This window comes from Tupaia chinensis, unplaced genomic scaffold, assembly GCF_000334495.1.
Source record: "Tupaia chinensis unplaced genomic scaffold, TupChi_1.0 Scaffold142716_1, whole genome shotgun sequence".
NCBI classification, from domain to species: Eukaryota; Metazoa; Chordata; class Mammalia; order Scandentia; family Tupaiidae; genus Tupaia; species Tupaia belangeri.
In genome coordinates, this window is record NW_006202562.1 from 2,798,105 (window position 1) to 2,815,041 (window position 16,937).

General features: G+C 45.0%; 1 pseudogene; it reads right to left on the reverse strand.

Moving 5' to 3' along the window:
* Window positions 1-8,257: 8,257 nt before the first annotated feature.
* Window positions 8,258-8,630, reverse strand: LOC106733290 (UPF0235 protein C15orf40-like; annotated as a pseudogene).
* Window positions 8,631-16,937: the final 8,307 nt, after the last annotated feature.

Sequence of the window (16,937 nt, forward strand, 5' to 3'; positions counted from 1 at the left end):
CTTCCATTGTTCTCCTGGTATTTGGGGCATGCACACACATGTGCCCAGTGGGATTTTTCAAGTCATCGGGTGCAGGACTCAAACCCCGGTCAACCACGTGGGACTCTAGCACCACCTGCTAGTTCCATCCTTTTTTTTTTTTTTTTAATAAGTATGTCATCCTATTTACATTTGTTAGTATCATTCCCACTGGAGGTATTAATGAACAGTACATTTTATCTTTTACATAATTTCTGGGTTAATTTGGGGGACTTTTATTTGTTTCTATTGTACCCTATTTCCCTCATTTACTCTAAAGATTGCCTTTCTCTCTTCTTTTCCATTGTTTTGCTTTCATGTGTGTGTGTGTGTGTGTGTGTACCTGTGCGTGTGTGTGGATGTGTGTGTGGATGTGTATCTCTGTGTGTATGTGTGTGTATCTTTGTGTATGTTTGTGTGTAGATCTCTGTATGTGTGGATGTGTGTGTGCGCGCATGCGTGTGTGTGTGTGTCTGACTTCTGGTAACTTGGAGGATACAGAACATATTTTTATTTATCTGGTTATTGTCATTATTACTCACGTGTAATACTTAACCCTCTATGTCTTGATTGTAGAAAAGTAGATGGGATCTATAGATTCCACTTTCCTGATTTTTTGCTGGCCATATTTTTTCATTTCTGTTTTGTGTCTCTCATTACTATATTATAATAATACATTTAAGACTTTCTTTAACTTAGAGACTGTAAGGAAAGACTTTCTTTCTTATTTTCTTCTTTGGTGGTGGAAAGCAAGCTGGGAGGGAGTTTCCAAGTCGCTGAAAAGAGGTCCCCGAGCCCCCAGGCACTGACTTTAGACTGGCCCCAGCCTTGCCCGGGGCCAAGTCCCAATGCCACAGCTCCCTGCAGAGAACAGCTCAGCGAGATGATGAAATACCTCCCTGTGACAAGTAAATTGCACTGGTTAATCTTATAATTTTCTCTATCAGTTATTCTTTGGCATGCATGGCAAATAAACAGTTTTTATTTCCAAATGATAAATATGGGGGAAATTAGAGGCTCTTATAGTGACATTTATTAAGTCCTTAGAGAAAGGAATGATTCATGCTTGTGCCAACTGGAGGAATGGCTTTGTGGCTAGACTCATTTTACCAGTTTTGGCTAAGAAATGCCAGTGTACTTTTCTGAAGTTTGTTATGGGGGACTAGATAAAGAATGAGTCTTAAAACAATCTAAAAGTAAACACTTTCTTATATAACTGTCTAGCATTTATAAAGGTTTTTTTCTCTCTTAAAAGTTTCAATTTACTTCAGAATAATTTCTCACAGTCAAAATAAGGATTTCCTATAATTTTTTCACTTCTTGGTCTCTCCCCTGGCTCATAATTAATCAGCCAGACTTTGCTGTCATTTTTCTATGAGCCCCATTCTCCTGGGCCTCTAAGTCAGAGAACAGAGAACCCTGTTTGGCGGTTTGGGGAGACTGTGGAAGGTTAATTTGTTGAAACTGGGAAATGAAACAAGCCACTTCAACATACTGCACAGGAGGTCAGCAGCAGGTCACTTACACTTGGCGAGATGTGGGACTGACTGATGGATGCAGAAGTAGGCTGCACGGGGGCTGAGGGCTACACGGGTGCTGAGGGCTGCACCGGGGCTGAGGGCTACACTGGGGCTGAGGGCTATACGGGGGCTGAGGGCTACACGGGGCTGAGGGCTGAGGGCTGAGGGCTGAGGGCTCTGAGGGCTACACTGCGCTGAGGGCTGAGGGCTGAGGGCTGAGGGCTGCACCGGGGCTGAGGGCTACACCGGGCCTGAGGGCTGCATGGGGGTTGAGGGCTTTGCCCCCATGCCCAGCTCTAGGGATCATGAATTTATCTGGACAATGCTCAGCTGGGCTGATGAGGGGTGATTATTCTACCACAGAAGAGCAGGAGGAATGGGGAGCCCTGGAGATGTCTTTAGTCTTTAAGAAACAGGGCTAGATAGCTGCAGTGTCAGGGGAAAACCCCTAAGTTACCCACCTAATGGCAACATCTGGTGGGACAAACCTATAGCGGAAGGGAAAATCTTCCCCATTCAGTCGATGCCCTCCCCATTCAGTCGATGCCCTGAGCTGGGGCACCCTGCTTCTGTGACACGCCCAAGGGACCATGCATTCTCTGGAAGAAAGGAGCAGAGTTTGCTTTCCTCACACAATCCGCACTTGGAACAGCTTCTTTGTATGTGTCTCCTTAGTCTTCATGACACCTTCAGAAAAGGCAGAGACACCCCAAGAGTGCCGGCAACTCCCTCAGGCATGAGGGCCGAGAGACAGCTCAGGGGGGTCCTGACCAAGGAATTCATTGTGGAGGTTGCCTGGGTCTCCCAGGAGCAGCCACTCCCTGACGTCTGGGTCACTGGGGGCTGGGCGGCTGGCAGTAGCCTGGAATGCGCCCTGGAGAAGGAGAGAAGGCCATGAGTATTCTTCTCATATCAAAATGCCGGCTGTTCTGTCTGGGTGTCCGGGACACGAGCGTGACCATCACAAAGGGGACAACCATGAAAACAGCTGCAGTTGTCCTAACCTCATTTTACTGGGCCGGGGAAATTCATGATGCATCTTTGCATAGAAAAATGCGTTGTGACTTTTCCCCGTGGCCCAATATGAAAAAGTCATGCTACTTACACTATTTTTGTGGTTGGTAGACTATCTGACATCCGTGTTTAAAGCCATGCTGTCAGACCAGCATCCTCTCAGTCTCCTCGGTGGCCGGGCTCTTCACTTCCACAGGTGCTCTGAAGGCGTGGCCTTCCCTGTGGCAGCTGCTCCCAGTGTCCTGCTCATTGCCTTTCCAAGCTCATTTCACAAGCAAAGGCCCTGTGACCCCTTGCTCTGGGGAACTTACTTCACCTTGCCACCAGAAGGGCCAGAGAATCAAGGTGCTGCCTAAGAACAGCCTTTGAGCAGTGATGGGTGGGTGTGGGTGGACACCCCAACTTCCTCGTTCAAGTGGGCCAGTTCTCTGGCACGTTCTTCAGAGGTCCCAAGTCAGATAACGTGTCAGTTGCCCCTAGTACCAGTATCTCAATAAAGACGCCTTTATGGGCTTCTCATAGGAGCGAACTTCAAAGAGATTGTGGAAAAATAAAACCAAAGTACTATTTTATTTTAGGGCAAAAAATGATTGAAACCCATGTTTTGTTTGTTTGTTTGTTTTTGAGAGCGAAAGAGAGAGATTTTTTTGCTATGGGACCCTTGCTGGAGAGACAGAGAGACAGAAAGCGAGAAATCACCCCCACAGGATGGCCACACAGCAATCTCTTCTCCTCCATTCCCCTCTCGGGGTTTTGTGCATGCACGCACACGCACATGCACCCGCACGCATAGATTTTTCATAATGCACGTCTTTCATGAACTTTCTGAAGACCTATTTACAAGCTATAGCAACTGGAAAGCTGTGAGGAGAATGAGCGTCAGGGTTACAGACAGACTATTCAGGAGGCCTGATGTAGGAGTAGACTCATCAACACCACACGAGAAGAGCGGGATGCCAGCGCTCACTGAAGTTGAAACGGGTTGGTTATGGGTGTGTTGGGTTCCCGACTGTGGTTGCATTTAAATTAAGGATGAGAGGTCGTGGGGCACGGGTTCCAAAATTAGAATCAAGCAGCAGAAACAGTAGCTGGAACCCCCGATCTCTTCTGAGGTTCCACTTCTCCAGGCACAACCACAGAGATCTAGTGACCCGGCAGTGCAATCACCAGTCACACACTTCGGTCTTCTCTGTTCTGTGCCTGCACGTGTGACCCGTGACCTGACGTAGAGAGGGCAGGCCCGTGGCGCCCTGGACACCAGGGTGGATAAATGGTTATCTGCTCCTACAGGCCCTGGCACTTGGCACTCAGCACACCTGGAAGACTGTCCTTGCAGTCTTTGTTTCTCCTTGGTGAACACGTCTGTGCCTGGACTGTGGCTGCTTACCACCAGGGCCCTCCTTACTCACACAGGACTGGCCCATCACAGTTCTTTGTAGCTGTTTATGGGGTGCAAAACGTGAGCCTTATAATGAGCTCTGAGGCTACAAAGATGAACGAGGTGCTTTTTCCTCAAGACCTCAAATCAACACAGCATAAAAGTAGGCAGGGTGCATGGGGCAGGCCTGATAAAGGGGCTTGCTAGGGAACCTCGCAATCTGAGATAGACCATTGCAATGTTTTTTTTTTTTTTTAATTGCCAAAGGGCACATGCATTCACTACAAAGACAGAGACAGAGGAGGTGGGGAGAGAAAGCACCCCCAATGGGGTACAGTTGTGTCACAATCTGCGATCTCTTCCCCTCTGTTTCTTCTTTCTGTCTGGCTTTGGGGCACACACACACACATGTACCTGGCATGCTTTCATGCTGCCAGGGCCAAGATTCAAATCGCAGTCAGCCATGTGGGATCTGGCTCCTTTAACCACCAGGCGATGGGACCAGCTCTACACCTCAGTCTTTAGCATGTCTGCAAATCACTGGAGGGTGCTGTTAGAATGCTGATTCTGAGTCAGTGGTCTTGGAGAGAGTTCATAATTCTGTTTCTTTCTTTTTAAAAAAATTTTTTTTTAATTTCAGGGCCAGCCCATAGCGTGTGATTAAGGCAATTGGATCCCACGTGACCTACTGCACAGTTGAGTCTCAGAGCCTGAAAACTCATGAAAAACATGGCAGACACATGTGTGTGTCCAAAATCCTGAGAAGAGAATGGAGGAGGAGTGCGACTTGGCCATCTCCCAGGGTGCTTTCTCACTTTCTCTCTCCAGAGACCACACATGTTTTTTAAAAATTAAATTTCATTTCTTTTGTGAAAGAGAGAGATGAAGAGAGAGAGAGGGGGAGAGGGACTTCCTAACAGGTTCTCGCGGGGTGACTTAGCCCCCGCTCCGGCCTGCCTGATCACGGGCACGCACTCACTACGTGTGCACAGGAAGGCATGGGGACCTTCCTAGTAAGTCCTGCATTGCAGAGCTCCATGTCACTGCCACGCCTCCAGCTGGCCCATGACTCTGTGCTTCTAACAGACTCCCAGGTGATGTCGATGCTGCTAGTTGCAAAACACTATTAGAGGAGCAAGGTCTTAGGCCACAAGTAGGTTTTCCAAAATGGATGGGAACCCAAGAACAGCAAGGAACTTGGAGGCAAGGAGAGACAGGAAGTTCTGAAAGATTATCAGACAGTTCAGTAAGGATGGAACTGGGAGGATGTTAAGGAAATAGAGAAGAGAAGCGTGTACAGAGGACCACACGCAAGGGAGCAGAAGGCATTTTATGGCAAGGCCATCTTTACTTTTAACCTTACAGGTAGCAGAACGTTTCATGCTTCTGAGGACAGAGTAGCTTGAGCAGTTTGGGATTGGGATGGGTCACCTGTGACTGTGCAGGGAGCATGAGTGGAGTGGAGGTGGGACCTTTGAGCTCTGACTCAGTATTTCCGGAAATGCAGCTGAAAGGCAGTGAGGGCTTCACCTGCTGAGATGCAGATGTAGGGACAGGTGTGAGCAAGGCCGAAGGGACTGAACCAGCAGGACTTGATACAGAATTTGGGGAAAAGGATAGGGACCAAAAATACCACTAGGCATCCTCCAACACGCATGCATGTCCGCACATGTGCACAGGATCACATGTAGAACACAGGGTGATCCAGCGGGCCTCTTGAAAGACAAGACAAATGAACGTGTGGATATCAGGATGGAGGGATACAGCAGATCTGAAGAAGAGATAGACACAGCCTTCCTGGAGTGCAAAGGGGCACGTGTTACATTGGCGGGGGGGGGGGGGGGGGGGGGGGGACTACTCTTTCTTGGGTGTCTGTTCTATCCCAGACACCATTTTTGGTGATTTGCATCGATAATCTTAATTAATTCTCAGAAAGACAATATGTAGATGTATATCACTATTCTACAAATAAAAATGTGAAGCCAAGGGAGCAGTAGATGGCATAGTGGTTAAGGCACTGGATCTTGGACTCCCGCATGGCAGACTGTTGTTTGAGTCCTAGACCTGACTGGGGAGGTGGTTGCTTAGATACGGGTCAGAAAGACGCATCACCTGGATGTCCCTGTAGGTCTAGTCCCAATGTCTGACCTTCCTGGAGACCACATTTATTTCTTAGCTGTCTTAATTCTACTCTGTATAAATCACCACTAAGTGTACAGTCAGACCTAGAGGTACACTGTGTGCTCTTAAACAACAGACCCACTGAGAAGGAAGCTGGAAATCCCAAAAGGAAAGACAAAACCCAGAGCAAGTCAGAAAGCTCTCTTAAGTAATTCGGCATGGTTTCCTGTTTGCTGGAATTCTTATTCCTTTCTTCTCCATCCCGTACCACCATCCCTAAGACATAGACCTTCCTAACTCCTCCATAGGCCAAAAAATAGTTCTCCACCCTTGTTATGACTTTTTTTATTGGGGAGGGGGTGTTGTCAGAGGGAGTTCTGATAAAATTTAATAAATAATGTGGCATTGGATTATCACCCAAAGCATAGAATAAATATACTGAGCCAATACTGATTTAAGTAGATAATTGAATAAATGAGTAAATGAAGAGAAGAAACAAGCCTTCCTTACAGAAAAACTATTTCAAATAATATATGAAGATAACTTTTTCTCAAAGAAGTAGAGCTTAATCTCTTCTCTTTGTTCAAATGTGGGCTGGATTTAGTGACTCTCTCTCTTTTTTTTTTTTTTGGAGAAGTTTTTTGCTATAGGGCGCATGCTTTTGCCAGACAGAGAGAGACAGAGAGACAGAGAGACACAAAGCGAGAAATCACCCCCCAGGGGGTTGGCCATGCCGCAATCCCTTCTCTTCCATTCTTCTCTCGGGATCTTGGGCATGCACACACATGCGCCTGGCATGTTTCAAGCCACCGGGTCCAGGACCCAAACCGCGGTCGACTATGTGGGAGTCCAGCGACATAGCCATTACACTAACTACTGGTCCCTCACTTTCAAAGAGTAGTGTATGGAAAGAAAAAAAATGAATAACTCAATAGAAGAGACCACAGACATCACCTTAACCAAGTGATCAAGGTTAATGCAGCAGCAGCAAGTCATGCTGATGTCACGAACCTGGTGATGTGACGCAGTAGGGTGGCTCCACCCATTCACAATCTTCCCCCAAACCCATAGTCCCAGTCTAATTATGAGCCAAACATGAGGAAACTCAAAGTGAGGTACAATACATAAAATATCTGACCCACACGATTCAAAATCGTCAAGTTTATGAAAAATGTGAAAGGCTGAGAAATTATAACAGACTAAGGAAGTAGAACAGCTAAATCCAACAGGAGATCTTAGGTTGATTCTGGAGTAGAAAAAGAATATTGGCATAAGACTGGTGAAATTCAAATGAGATGTGGAATTTGGTTAATCATGTACCGATGTTAAATTCTTAGTTTTGACAAGTGTACCACAGTGAACATGTTACTATTAGGGAATGCTGTCAGGAGGGGATACCAGAAGTCACTGCCCTGTCTATAATATTTGTGTAAATCTAAAATTAATTCAAAATAAAAAGCTTATTATTTAGTGAGTGTGATATGGGATCTCAGAGTTAGCCTTTAACATTTCAGTATAGTGAATTAAACTGAATATATTGTCTATTTATAGGCTATGTAATAGACAGTATTATATATAAAATTAATTAACTGAATAATCATTGCTATGCAATGTAGGATCTCAAAGATAACCAATAATATTTTTCACATTATTTTTATTCTTAAAGCAATTTTTTACAGAATCAATCCAAAATGTAGGTTATTTTTTATTTTGAACTGGTATTTACTATATATTCTTTGGTCACTAAGATTGTTCATCAATATTTTTTTGTGGGAATACTGTCATTTAATTTACAATCAGGATAAAATACAGTAAACTAAGAGTCAAGGGATCAGGGTTCTGGTTGCCATCCTCCACAGTGTGATCTTGAATAATTCTTCCAACTTCTGGCTACCAGAAGCGCCACCACAGAATGAAAGAAGTTAAATCAGATCATCTTGAATACCCTTTCCAGCGCTGTTATTTTGTAATGCTGTGAATTCAGAGTAACATGTTCCAGACTGTTTGGGCTCAGGGATTTTTTAGAGCCTTACTCAATGTAGCATACTTTTTAAATGTCTCCTTTGAGTCTTATTCTTATTAAAATACATACATTGATATTCCCCCTCGGGGGGGGGGTCTGTGTATTCAAATACATGATCCTATTTAACAGCCATAAAAAAATTTCTTGAGGATGTATTTTTCATTTCTGGCTTTATTTTTTTTTTTCAGCTTCCTTTTTTAATTTATCCAAGACTTCTCCTGGAGTTGTAGAAGCCTAACAATTTACCCCCTTTTCTGGAGATTTACCACCCTTATCCAAAACCACGTCACTCTTCCTGAGTTCTAGGACCTTGGACAGGTATGGGCAGAGCTCAGCGTTGGCCTCTCCTGCTGGAGGAGCTGCGATAGCGACCATTTACAGCTTCGGTCGTCAGATCTGTTACCGCGTTCTGCTTGGAGCCAGGTTTCACGTGAATGGCTATGGTGACACAGCCTTTAGGATCGACAGCCACTGGAGCTATGAGAGGAGGTGATCTCTCTGGTTCCTTGTCCTGGCTTTTCCCCTTGTTCGTCATACCAGCTTTCTTAGGCATCTCGGTGGCACAAGGGAGCCAAACACAGGCCCGAGCTCCTGGTCCTGCTCCGAACCGCCTCAGCGGGAAACCCAACCTGAGCATTCTCACCTAGGGAGGCAGCGTGAGCCATCAATTTTTTTTTTTTTAATCCAAAGAATCCCATATAGTGTTTTACACATATTATGTACTCAATAAAAAAGAAAGAAAGAAAAAAAAACTCAGGACTTATCAAAATACAGTTGGTTTTATACTAAAATTTGTTTCTCATAATTTCTGAAAATTTTTCTTTTTTTTTGGAGAGGTTTTTGCTATAGGGTGTGTGCACTCGCCAGCCAGACAGAGAGAGACAGAGAGAGAGAAAGCGAGAAATCACCCCCCAGGGGGATGGCCATGCCGCAGTCTCTTCTCCTCCATTCTCCTCTTGGGATCTTGGGCACACACGTGCACGTGCCCAGCGTGAGTTTTAAGCCACCAGGTCCGGGACGTGAACCACAGTTGACTACATGGGAGTCCAGGGACATAGCCATTATGTTGACTGCTGGTCCCTGAAAATTTTTCATTCAAATTACGATTTTTATTATCAGTAAAAGTACAACATTTTTAGTATGTTTCCCCCAAAAAAGTTTATGCTCAACTCTATCATAACACAGACTGTATTGTGATGTGAGTTTTTAAATAAATGTCTTTCTCCCTGCCAGTTTCTCACAGATAGAGAGAGATTATATCCACATTTATCCTCTCCTTCATCTCAAGACTGAGTGCAATGTCTGGCACCAACAGTAATTTTGAATAAATAAATTCTGCTAAGCATTTTAGTCTGTATTCTTGTCATCTCAGATGGCAGTTTCTTAGACAATAAAAATACATCTGCATTAGGCAGTTAAGTTCATCCTAAGCTCAGACGAAGGATAGCTGTACTCGTGGCAGAGGTAGTTAACTTCTTAGACGAAGGATAGCTGTACTCGTGGCAAAGGAAGGTAACTTCTCTTTTTTTTTTTTTTTTGGAGGGGTTTTTGCTATAGGGCGTGTGCGCTCGCCAGAAAGACAGAGAGAGACAGAGAGACAGAAAGCGAGAAATCACCCCCTGGGGGGATGGCCATGCCACAATCCCTTCTCCTCCATTCTCCTCTCGGGATCTTGGGCACGCAAGCACACGTGCCTGGCGTGAGTTTAAGCCACTGGGTCCAGGACTCAAATCGCGGTTGGCTACATGGGAGTTCAACGACATAGCCATTACGCTAACTGCTGGTCCCAAAGGCAGTTAACTTCTAAAGTGAGGTACGGCAAACCTTCAGGAAAGGGCAGGACAATGTGGGTAATTAATGTGACTTTATCAGAAAATAAGAGGACTTAAGAAACATGGTGAAGGTCAACTAACTTACATTTCTCTGTGATGACGGTTGACTTGGAAATAGTCCTGTTAATGTAATAACTAAGAAACTGTCCTGGGCACTTGTTACCCTGAGGATACATTCCACTTTGGCCCCACCCACACCTTCTTCCTTCCCCTGGCATTACCTATGGGCTTAGTTGTTTCTTTTCTTTCTTTCTTTTTCTTTTTTTTAAAAAGATATTTTCCTGCTTGGGATCAGCAGTTAGCATAATGGCTATGTTGCTGGACTCCCACGTAGTCGACTGCGGTTCACGTCCCAGACCCAGTGGCTTAAACTCACACCGGGTGCATGTGCGTTTGTGCCCAAGATCCCAAGAGGAGAATGGAGGAGAAGGGATTGCGCTGTGGCCACCCTCACCCCCCTTGGGGGTGATTTCTCGCTTTCTGTGTTTCTGTCTGTCTCTGTCTGTCCAGTGAGCACATGTGCCCTATAGCAAAAACCTCTCCGAAAAAAAAAAAAAAAAAGGTATTTTCCTGCTATGGAACAAGGACACTCATTGGAGAGTCATAGAGAGACAGGGAGACAGAAAGTGAGAAATCACCTCCCTCGCCAGGGTGATGGCCATACCACAAACCCTCCTCCTCCATTCTCCTCTCGGGATTTTGGACATGCACAAGCAAGTGTTCAGTGTGAGTGTCAAGCTGCTGGGTCCTTGACTTGAACTGCAGTTAACCACATGGGAGTCCAGCACCTTAACCACTATGCCACCCGCTGCCCTGAGCTGAACTGTTTTGGTGATTTGATTTGTAGTAAACCAGGAGTGACTATTATAATAAGTTATAGCAATTGTGGTGGTGTTGATGGTTACAGAAAAGGAACAATGAGTTCAATCTTAATAGATCAATCAGGAAAGAGACTAACACAGGAATTTGGGAATTGGTGGTCCATAGTTTTGTGGGATAATGAGGGCACCTACGAGTCGCTAGTAGGAGGCTATAGTAAGGGATGGCCAAATGTGAGCCTGCTGGTTACTGAGGCCTTGGGCAGGGACCAGGCCTCATCTGTCAAATTGATGGTATCCCTTAGGAGCAGAGGTCAAAGGTTTCACATTAGAGGATCAAAGTTGAAAGTGGAAGCGAAACAGAGGAGTATAAAGGTGAGATGAAGAAGGCGAAAAGGGCAGGGAGCATGTATGGATTTGGCTCAGACTTGCAGACATAGCCATCCTCAGCTGGATGCAGCTCTGGTCCCCTCCCTTCTCACCTGGAGTATGTGCATGTGTTTTCTAGGAACTTCTTCCAACTCCTCCAGCTGTCTGTTATCAGTCTCGGCAGAGATTTCTCTTCACATCCTCTCCTTCAATTACTGTAGACTCGCCACAGTGTCTGGCACCAATGATGGCCTTGAATAAATAGATAATAAATTCTGCTTCCTACGTCCCAGAATTCTTACACTGGAGATAGCATCTTCCTAGGCCAGGGTTTCTCTTAGTGTCCAGCTCACTCTCCAGCATCATGGCCTTCTCTGTGTCAATGACTCTCAGATAGGCCAGCTCTTGTCTTCCAAAACAGGTTTAATTATTTTTTAATTGCCAGAGGTCATATGCATTTGCCAGAGAGAGAAGAGACAGAAAAAGGGAGAAGAAGAAAGCACCCTGTGATGGGATTGCTCATGCCACAATTCCTTCCCCTCCATTTCTCCATCCTGTCAGGATTTGGGACATGCATGCACCCATGTTCAGTGTGTTTTTCAAGCTGCTGGGGCCCAGGTTCAAACTGTGGCTGGCCATGTGTGTTCTGGCTCCCTTAACCACTGGGCCACAGGGCTGACCTCAAACTTACAATTGTAGACTCATCTTTGCATACCTTTATAAATGGATTCCACCAGTTTCTGTGATTTTTACTCCAGTAATCTTCTGTGTTCCTATAATGGCCTTTGTCATAACACAGAATTAACTTCTGAGCTCTTAAAAGTCAACATTTTCTCCATTACTCTATCTTCCTCAGTTCCTTCACAGTCAAACTTCTAGAAAGAGTTGTCTGCACTTGCTCTGCTTCCTTTGTATTCATACCCAGTCACTTGGCAACCATCTTGTGTCTCTGCCACCTGATGAAAACTTCTTCCCAAGTCATAAAAGATCTTGCCATGAAATCCAGCATAGAGTTTTCAGTCTTTAGTTCAACTTGGTCATGGCATTTGCCTGACTGTTTCTTCTCTTGTCCTTTGTGGCATTCTCATGTTCTGGTTTTTCTCTCACCTCTCTGGCCATTTCCACTTGACATCTGCTATGATTTGAGTGCATCTCCCTACAATTTATGTGTTGAAAATTAGTTGAGACTAACAGGGTGGAAACCTAATCTGATTGTGGTATTAAGTGGTGGGGCTTATGGGAGGTGATTAGATCTAGATAGGATGAGGCCTCCATGGGTGAGTATGCATTTGAACAAGTACAGAGAGAGACACCAGACACACACTTGCCCTCTCACCATGTGGTTCCCTACACTGGTTCAGGACTCTGCTGGGGGTCCCCACCAGCAAGAAAGCCATCGCCCGATGCAACCCCTTAATTCTGAACCTCCAAACCATGAACTGAATAAACTTTTATTCTTTATAAATTACCCAGTCTATGGAATTCAGTTAGCAACAGAAACAGGGGCTACAACAGCCTCCTTTGTTGATGCTCACCCACTCATTAAATATTGCTGTTCTCATGATTCTTCTGGCTCTTACATTCTCTCACTCCCTGCTAAAATGAACCCTAATGTTTCCCAGAAGCATTTCGTCCTCTTTGATGTTTTCATTTAGCATCTGCATGCAAGTTATTTTCAAACTCAACTGTCCCCTCTCCTAAACTTCAGACTCCTCTAATCCCACAAACTCAGTATTTCTATTTATATATCTACAGCAACTCAAATATGTGAAGCATCAAACTAAACCCACCATCTTTTCCCCCTACTTTTCCCCCCAGTTCAACCCCTTACTCAGTGAACAGAGACATTGTTCATTTAATTGCTCAAGCCTCAGTTTTAGGTCGTTCTGGGTCCCTCCTTCTCCTACCACCAGCACTTCTAGTCAAGCACAAGTTCTTTCATTTCCACTGTCCACATAATCTGCAGATCTATCCACCTAATTCATTCCCAGTGCCACATCCATTGTTTCTTGCCTGCATAGCTATGAGAGCTTCTTAATTGGTCTTACGGCCTCTAGTCCTGCCCTCACTTTAATCTGCTATCCAGTCTGTAGGTAGAAATCTTTCTGAAGTGTCGGTATGATCATGTCCTTTCCCATTTGACCCCCTTCTATGACTTCCCACTTCCTTTCGTATAAAGAACACAGCTCCCACCGCCTTAGGTTATAGTCCCTGTCCACTGGTCCATCTCAGCTTTTACCTTTCACTTCCCTGCACTTGCTACTGCAGCAGAATTCTAGCAAACTACTTTCTAAGAGATTCTCAAGTTTCCCTCAAATAAGTCACAGCTCTCAGCCTGCCAGGTCTTTAACATTATTCCTGTATCCCCTCCAGCACTTCATTGCTATGGTGGCCTGATTCCTCCTCACCTTTTGGAGTTCATCTTTGGTCTCCTTTCTCTGGGATAATTTTACTGTCTACTAGCCCCAGACCATGGGTCTCTTTCAGTTCTCACATCTCAGGTTAGCTTCCCCTAGAAGCAGACTCTGAGACTGAAATGATTCTAGGGAATACCAGGCAAACAGTGGAGAATAAGAGAGGGAAGAAAAGGGAATGAGTAGAGGATTGTAATCACATAATCTATTACTATGAAAAAAGGAGGTTCATCCCCATGAGGGACCTTGGAGAGGTGCATGGAGCATGGAGGGGTAAGGAAGTGAAGGTTATTTTTCCACCAAGTCAACCGCACTGGGTGCAGCTCCCTGCAGCATGAGCGTCCTGGGGCTTCCTGCCTTCCCTGCATGTCAGTGCGCACCTCTGTAAACCGGCGGTAGCTGCAGGCAGTCACTGGGGCTGACAGAAGGAAACCTTCAGCAAGTATGGGAATGGAGAGTTTCTTGGTGGGGGTGAAGGGGAGCTACAGGTCTGGAGTTACAGCACTTAATCTACTTTAATTGTCCACTTCTAAAATTCAGAGTAGTTTCACTTTATAAGAGAATAATAAATGATGGTTGGGAGAAGTTTTGTCTGGAAGTAGAATGCAAAGTGGATTAGAGTAGGTAGAGTGGTGTTTAGAGGCATAAAGAGGTTGGGGTAAAGGAGGGTATATCTCCACGTGTTCATGAAAGCAACGAGAACCTAGAGGTTATGCACATGGTGTTGGGGATCGCCTGAGGGCACACAGAGTATGTACCAGGAGCTGCAGCGGATCCAGAGTCCAAGCCTCCCTGCTTCCCACCTGGTCCATCTGTCCAGTCTAAAGTTCTGAGACTTATCCTTGATTCCCCACCCCCTTCTCCCTTCCTAAATGCAATCACTCCATGTCCTGCCATCCTATCTTGTCCACTCCAGTCCTCCAGTCCTTTGCTGTCCCTGTCTCCCAGACCTTCACTGACTCCTCTCTTTCTACTTCTGCACAGCCAATATTTACCTACTCTAATCCACTTTGCATTCTACTTCCAGACAAAACTTCTCCCAACTATCATTTATTATTCTCTTAAAAAGTGAAACTACTCTGAATTTTAGGTATGGGAATGGAGAGTTTCTTGGTGGGGGTGAAGGGGAGCTACAGGTCTGGAGTTACAGCACTTAATCTACTTTAATTGTCCACTTCTAAAATTCAGAGTAGTTTCACTTTATAAGAGAATAATAAATGATGGTTGGGAGAAGTTTTGTCTGGAAGTAGAATGCAAAGTGGATTAGAGTAGGTAGAGTGGTGTTTAGAGGCATAAAGAGGTTGGGGTAAAGGAGGGTATATCTCCACGTGTTCATGAAAGCAACGAGAACCTAGAGGTTATGCACATGGTGTTGGGGATCGCCTGAGGGCACACAGAGTATGTACCAGGAGCTGCAGCGGATCCAGAGTCCAAGCCTCCCTGCTTCCCACCTGGTCCATCTGTCCAGTCTAAAGTTCTGAGACTTATCCTTGATTCCCCACCCCCTTCTCCCTTCCTAAATGCAATCACTCCATGTCCTGCCATCCTATCTTGTCCACTCCAGTCCTCCAGTCCTTTGCTGTCCCTGTCTCCCAGACCTTCACTGACTCCTCTCTTTCTACTTCTGCACAGCCAATATTTACCTACTCTAATCCACTTTGCATTCTACTTCCAGACAAAACTTCTCCCAACTATCATTTATTATTCTCTTAAAAAGTGAAACTACTCTGAATTTTAGAAGTGGACAATTAAAGTAGATTAAGTGCTGTAACTCCAGACCTGTAGCTCCCTTCACCCCCACCAAGAAACTCTCCATTCCCATACTTGCTGAAGGTTTCCTTCTGCCAGCCCCAGTGACTGCCTGCAGCTACCGCCGGTTTACAGAGGTGCGCACTGACATGCAGGGAAGGCAGGAAGCCCCAGGACGCTCATGCTGCAGGGAGCTGCACCCAGTGCGGTTGACTTGGTGGAAAAATAACCTTCACTTCCTTACCCCTCCATGCTCCATGGGTTACTCATTGCAATTTGAAATTCATATTACTAAAGAGAACACTCAACCATTCTCATTGAAACACTTGTTTCTAATCTCACGGAGCCAGCGGTCCTGGGCACAGTTCCCCTCACACACCTGTGAATCCCGATCAGATGGGAAATGTTCCCAAAGCGTCTCAACTAACACAAAAGTGCCAATGCTTGGAAATTATTTCCTTCATTAAAATTAGAGCTAACTTTGGACTTTATTCTAACAACATTGCTGCCTAACTATTATGTTGACAAGTACCAAAAATAGGTCCTAGGGATGCAGAGACCAGAAACAGCAACTTACATCACTCGTACAGAAAAGGGTTGGGCTGTCAAGATTTTCAGCAGAAATATCCTCCAGTGACAGATGGAAGGACACTCTTCACAACCTCCTCCACCCCCAAAGACCTTGGGGAATAGACACGCGACTGTAGATGGAGATGATTTCTGAAACTCGCAGGCCCCTTATGGCCCTGACTTGGGTACACAAGGCTAAAGTGGTTCGGGAGGCCATCTTGCCTGGATCCACAATGGATGCCACTGAACTTGGGCAGGTTCTGCCTGTTGATGGCAGAGCTGTGTGTGACACATGTGATGACAAGAAATAGCACCTGAGACTTCCACAGACTCCACAAGCTCATGTAGCATGAGTCGGGGATGTTAAGAGCTGTGGGCCCGGCCTTTACTCAGTTATTCTGGGGGTTCTCAGAGAAGCTGTAGAGCTCATCTGATGCCCATGCAAGGGCCTCCTTAAGGCTTTTTGGAGTGGGCGAGCAGGGTGACTTGCCAGTAGGAGATGCCTTCCAAAAATTCATGGAAAACGTGTTTTATGAAAAAATCTATTCATAATGCATAAATTCCAAGAATATTTTCCACCAACATTTTTTAAACTTGTACTTTAATTACATTTTTATGAACTTTTTGAAGTACTCTTCTATTACAAATGAGCGCTAACTTCCTTTTCTGCTGAGATACTTTTAGACATGTTCTTTTACTTGTACCATGAATAAAAGTGATAAGCATGCGTAGTGCTTTATCAGTTCACAAAATTTTAGAGATTTGTGTCAAAATCGGGCACAGTTAGAAGGAGTGTCTTATACTTGATTGTTCCAATATATGTGGCTGTAGGAAAAAAATTAAGATCCACTGTGTCTATCATGTCTGCTATGATTTTTAAACACTGGATAATTTTCTCCCTCTTAAGTGAAGATAATATGCAAGGATGGAAATTCACAACTCATCCACTGGGCCAAGAAATTATAGTCTTTAAGAACCCAGAGAAAAGAGATGTCACATCCGTTCCCTCTCACTTCTTCTTGTTTCATCACCTCTCTCCTCTCTGAGCGTCATCACCTCTCCACATCACAGGCTGCTTGCTCTGAAGGTTCTTCTGGAAAGCTCTGTACAG